We start from the raw sequence: 6,388 nt of genomic DNA, 5'->3' as shown, positions 1-6,388 counted from the left end.
TATATTTTCACACATGCAGAGGGATGCCATTCAAACCACCAAATGCCATGCCAGCAAATATGACACTGGAGAAAATTGCCCTGAGAAAAAAAAAAAGAGATGTAGTCAGGTAGACATACCAGATAGTCCGCCCATTTCAGGAACCTTGTTTTTGTGTGAATAGAATAAAAATAAATGTTCATATTTTTTTCAGGTACTCTGTATTTTTTTTGGGGGGGGGGGGAGTATTGTAGAGGAATTTAGGCAAAGAACACCGGTTTATATAGACACTGGGTAGTGACTTCCCTTGACACACAGACATGAGGAGAACGAGTTTGAGCATCGAAAAGGCAAGCCGTGTTAACACCCAGACACAGAGAGATGTTTCGGCCTTGACAAGAAATGTAAGGTTTTACCTCAGTGAGAACATTGTCCCACTATGAGACAAATCAGGATTTTAACCACTTCTAAGTGAGTACCAAATTATTGTGATGTTACACGACTTTCATGTTTGTAATTTGTAATAAAAATGTGTATTTATGTACTTGCGAACTATCTGCGTTTGTTAAGTATTCATGTTTGTAAGCATTTCTAGTTTCAGTGATTCAATCAGCTATGAAACCCCTAACGTTTACAACAGGGTGTTGCAATCTTTAATCTAGGTTAAACAAACATGGTTTTGTGATTGAGCAGTCGGCTTATACAACCGATATATGATAAATTTATAAAAATTTGCCCCAATTTTGTACCTCGTCTCATCTGACGGTCACCTTACATGCCAAAATATACGGTATATATATATATATATATATATATATATATATATATATATATATATATATATATATATACGAGCAAACAGTTAATAAAACATGTTAAAAAACACTTTGAAATGAGTTAAAAACATTTAATCTGAAAAGGAAACACTAGATAAGATGATAGTCCTTAATCCGCGGAGTTTCGAAGAAATACTTTCCTTCTCATCAGATTAAGGACTATCCACTTATCTAGTGTTTCCTTTTCAGATTAAATATGTTTTTAACTCATTTCAAAGTGTTTTTTAACATGTTTTATTAAACTGTTTGCTCGTATTATAAGCTCTATTTCTTATTTGGTTTTATCGAGCTTTTACATCTGGCTGAGATAACTTTATAAATATTAATTCTTTGATATTTATAATATACTTTAATTTTACCATCTTGGATCATTTTAGTAAATTTAATTGTAATTTTTATTTTATATATATATATATATATATATATATATATATATATATATATATAAATGACATTTAATTTTAATAAATAGATATGTTTATTAAAATCAATTTTGCATTCATCTGGTCTTTCAACCGTTAAATTTTCAATTATTAATAGCCAATGCTTCTCAAACAGTGGATTTCTTATTTTCGTACATGCACACGAACAATGCACTCGGATATTTAAATCTTTTTCAACCTCAATTTCCAACCTCTGAGGTCGTGCTAGGAGTTACCACCTCCACCATGACACAAAAGAAGAAGAAAAAAAAACGATCTGTATTTTATGAAGAATATTTTACTAATCGAAAAAAAAGAAAAAAGTTCAATTGAATTTAAATAAATAGATATGCTAAAATCAGTTTAGCACTTTTCTGGTCTTTTCAACAGTTACATTATCCTGGGCCCTCAAAATCAGTAAAGATTAGAGTATTCCTGTAATGATCCGGTCCCTATTGGTTTTGTGGTGGGAGTTAAGTTCTGTGCAGTTTTAGGCTTTGCTTTCTCTCTTTGAGAAAGAGTTTATTGCTAATCGCCTGAGGCGCTCTCACCGGGGAATATGGAGACAGGCACTTTTTGCAGGCCAGAGTGCCCCTCCTCTGGGGCGCTGACTTCTCAATACCACTTTCTGCCCCTGATGTTGAAGTTCTTGCTGTGGGAGAGAACTAAATACTATATATATATATATATATATATATATATATATATATATATATATATATATATATATATATATTGTGTCAGGAAGTGATGAAAAGAAATCAAATAAAGTGCTCGATCGCAAATGTGAGAGCTGAAAATACAAATATTTATTTTAAAAAAATTATATATCCATATATATATATATATATATATATATATATATATATATATATATATGAGAGAGAGAGAGAGAGAGATACATATTCCAAAGACGAACCGGCGGTTTCATTGTATTGAACCAGCTGGCTGTGGTTGATATGAAATCAATATAACTCATCAGCGTCCTTGGTAAGAGCAAAACAAACGGAAAATAAACAGAAAAGCACCGGTTAACAGGCGGTGTCTTTGCTCGAAGTCCCTGTTTTAAAGATAGTCCTTAGTAAACGACGCTAAGAGATTAAGACATATTAAAAAAAAGCAACTGAACATCTGGCTGGAAAAGATACCTGACCAGCCACCAACACCAGGGTACCCTAGTCCCAACCTCAATCATCTAGTGTATTGAACCTCTGTATGAAGTGGATAGCCTGCGGAAGGAAGGGAGGGTTGGCAGGTAGAATGATGTAGTATGCGCACGCATATTTAGCAGGGAATAGTTTGGGTACGGAAAAACCCCTCTGAAAACGCTATAGCCCTGTTAAAAACGAACACATAAAAACATATATATAAAAGATATAAGATTAAAGGTAGATAACTAAATAACCGCTGGGTTGGGTCGTCTTTTGAATACACCCCCCACTACGGACTACAACTTGGATGTCTTCAAGTCTAATGTTAACAAATTCCTAATGAACCGCCCCCCTAATTAAACACTTCATAAAATCTCCTCACTAACGTGATGTACTTGCAATAACCCTTATCCCTGAGTGGCTTCCGGGCCTTGATAAGTGGTGGTCACTGTGTAAAAAAAAAAATATATATATATATATATATATAATACATTTTATTTATTAAGTATTTGAATGTTTTTTATTCAAATATCTATTAAATATTTTTTACGTGCATAAAAGTTTAAAAGTTATCCATGGACATTTAATAAATAAAAAATAATCAAATACAAATAGTACGTCCCAAGGGGGTGGGGGGTCTAAAATGTAAATAAAGGGCAGGTAATTGGTCTAAAAAAAAGCGCTCAGGGAGCGAAAAGAAAATACCACAGAATCGCTTAAAAAAAAAAGAAAGAAAAATCTTATATGTGTGTGTGTGTGTGTGTGTGTGTGTGTGCGCGCACGCGCGTTTGTTCTGTTCACTCAAATGTGCATCTTTGCCAATTTGTCGGTGATTAGTAAAAGTACACCGTGCAGATTAGTTGAACGGGTATAAATACGGATCATAGTAATTATAGCGGCTCAAGTGTTGTTAGATTGAATGGAAACAAAAGGTTTTATTTTCTGAAAATGTTTATTTATTTCTCCTATCATACAATACAATAAGTCAGTTGTTCAAGTTAAACGTGCGTGCTGTGACTAGCATGCGGCGCAGCAGCGGCTCAAGAATTGTACGCTAATGTCTAAGTCGGACCTACCTACGGCAAAAATGAGTTCGTCCAGAGGCTATCAAAATGCCATTCACGTTGCTCTGGTAACGTGTCGTGTTGGGGGGATCGTGTCGGAGGTGTTCGGGATCGTGTCCTGTCAAATCAATGGAGATGTTCGGGTCCAAATTGACGGAATTGTTCAGGATCGTTCCAGGTCGCATGGACAAAATTGTTCGGACCGCAGGTGATAACATTTTACTTTCTCTCTCTCTCTCTCTTTCCTCGTGAAGTTGAACTTGCATAAATGACACAGTATTTGAAATCATAACACTGTTAAACGATGACTCGCATGTGTTATCTGTTCAAGGTTGAAACTTTAAGAAAATTTCAACTTCATGGTTTTCCGAATTTGATGTATGAATCTGAATATTGTGGAGATAGACCTCCTCCTCCATAATCGTTGGGTTTGCGTTAGGTTTATATTCTGAAACTATCAGTTTTACCAAAGGTGATAATAATGCAAAGACCGCTCCAAAAGTTAAGTCTATTTCTTTTTTTTTTTAATTCAAAAAGTTAAAGAGCTACAAAGACGGGAGTTGTACCATTAAAACGAGCGACCTTTTGTGTTCCGGAATTTATTTTCTACATAGTCACCACCATTCTCAATACACTTTTGCCAGCAATGCAAAATTGGCTGTGCATGGGCGTCCAACGCTCGATTTGTCATACGAGGGCCGTTCCAAAAAGTAAAGCCTCCTATATGTTTTATTTTTAAACTCTAAAAGTTGAAGAGCGATAAAGACGGGAGTGGTACCATTAAAAACTAGTTCTCTAGAATGTATTTTTCTACATAGTCACTGCTATTTTAAATGTACTTTTGCCAGAAATTCAATGATGCGTCTCTGCTTCTGATGCACGCCCATGATAGATGTTACACTGTCAATATGTGTAACAGAGAGATGGAACTTTCAGGTTATGAATGCATAAGTTCAGTCATCATAATGCGATTTGCAATATCCCTTTGATCAATTCGTGCAAACAACAACAACAAAAAAAAAAACGGGGCATTATTTTTGGAACATTCCTCGAATATTATTAGGTTTTCATTTGCAACGGAAATCAATAGAACTGAAATAGGTCACAAACTCATACAATAGAACTGAAATAGGTCACAAACTCATACAATAGCTTTAAAAGTAGATTTCCATAACCAGATATATTTCTGAAACTAAATGAACTGGAATGGTTGGATAAGTATGTTTCTTCTTGAACTTGGTTAAGCAAAGAGTGGAGAGAGGAAGAGAAATACAAGAAAGTGTTAGGATATAGAAATTGAAATCGTAAGAAAACTAAGGATTTTTATTCACGGGCCCCCAAAATCAACAGCGATTAGAGCATTCTTGTAATGATCCGGTCCCTGTTGATTTTGCGGTGGGAGTTTAGTCCTGTGCAGTTCTAGGAGGTTTACCCTTTCAGGCTTTGTCTTCTCTTTGAGGAGTTCAAAATTTTCAAAATCTAACCTATTTTTTTTTTTTTTTTTTTTTTTTTTACAAGGAAGTCACCACTTATCAAGGCCCGGAGGCCACTCAGGGATAAGGGTTATTTTGTTTACAGTAATCAATGGGATAATATCGTAGTAATCATTAGTAATGGAGATCTGATAAAGTGTCTTATTTAAGGAAGCGGTTCAACAGGAATTTGTTTATGTTGGACTTGAAGACATCTAAGTTGTAAACAGGTGGGAAACCGGCAAATGGAAGAGAGTTCCACAGGCATGCACTTCTAAGAAAGAAGCTTTGTTCATGGAATCTACGTTTTGATTTAGGCACAGAGAAAGAGTGGGGAAAATTACTAACAGTGGTTTCAGTTAGACGGGTGTTTTTCGTGAAAGATTGGCGAGAGGGGATCAGAGATTGGAGCTCAGACGAGCACTTCCTATGGAAATAACGATAAAACAATGACAGGCTCACAACGTCCCTTCTGTTTGTCAATCATTATTTTTAAACTGCATTGTTCATATCTAACTCTGACATAATATTTAGTTATTTCCAAGAACAATGACAATCGTTCTATATTCCTAGGATTTCAATATGTATTCTTTTTTAAACTTTTCTTACGGGGTTCGATTCTAAGCTTTTCCAAATATTCTTTTCAAACTTATTTAGTTTGTTCTTTTACTTACTGGAGTCTGTCCCTTTCTCATGTAACAAGTTTATTACTAATTGGCTGAGGCGCTCTTACCAGTGAATGCCGACAGGCTACCCAGGCACTTTTTGCAGGTCATAGTGCCCTTCCTCGGGGCGCTGACTTCTCAATCCCACTTTCCGACCCTGGTGTCCGAGTTCTTGCAGTGCAAGAGAATTAAACAAGTATGTTTCTCTTTGAATAAAGGCGGTACAATAATAATGTGGGACCTGCATTCTAAGGTTAATGAAATGGAACAAAACTTGTAAGCATGTCAGCAATATACAACAGATGAAAGATAAAAGTGTGGTATTCCTCCAAGTTTGACTATATACAGCACAATCACGTTGACACACCGGTTCTCACCAGATCACCAAAGTTAAGCAACGTCGAGCCTAGCCAGTACCAGATGGGGTATCATTTGGGAAGGCAAGGTGCTGTATCTACCATGAGGTAAAATACCAGGTTGGAAAACTGGCACAGTCTATCCTTCTCTCGAGGGTAGATGGGCCTCTCTTAAGCTGTTGCAATTAACCCATCTATTGATGGTGTCACAATAAAAAATACCCTTGATAGCCCTAGCGAAGCATCAAGTATTCAACTACTGACAAGATTTGAATTACACTACAAACTTGTGTAGTGAGTTCAATCTTGGCTGCAGCCACGTTGCATTTTTTTTAGTCGTCATCATCATCATCGTTTAACAACCGTTTTCATCCTAACATAAGTTTTCTTTTTTCTTTTTTTTTTTACTTTTACAAGGTAGTCACCACTTATTAAGGCCCGGA

General features: G+C 35.8%; 1 protein-coding gene and 1 long non-coding RNA gene across 4 annotated transcripts in view; both read left to right on the top strand.

The window, feature by feature from the left end:
• The window catches only part of LOC145261225 (protein retinal degeneration B-like), a 633,753-nt gene that overhangs the window by 155,377 nt on the left and 471,988 nt on the right, over nucleotides 1–6,388 (top strand). The gene's annotated exons all lie outside the window — the stretch shown is intronic.
• LOC145261224 (uncharacterized) lies at nucleotides 2,090–4,952 on the top strand. Its single transcript, XR_013864429.1, has 2 exons — nucleotides 2,090–4,553; nucleotides 4,585–4,952. It is a non-coding gene; the product is annotated as an uncharacterized LOC145261224 (long non-coding RNA).

The sequence above is a fragment of the Euprymna scolopes genome, chromosome 37 (assembly GCF_053919585.1).
Source record: "Euprymna scolopes isolate OS-2025 chromosome 37, ASM5391958v1, whole genome shotgun sequence".
Classification (NCBI taxonomy): domain Eukaryota; kingdom Metazoa; phylum Mollusca; class Cephalopoda; order Sepiida; family Sepiolidae; genus Euprymna; species Euprymna scolopes.
Note: the sequence above shows the minus strand (reverse complement) of the source record. Positions and strands in the feature narration are given on the sequence as shown.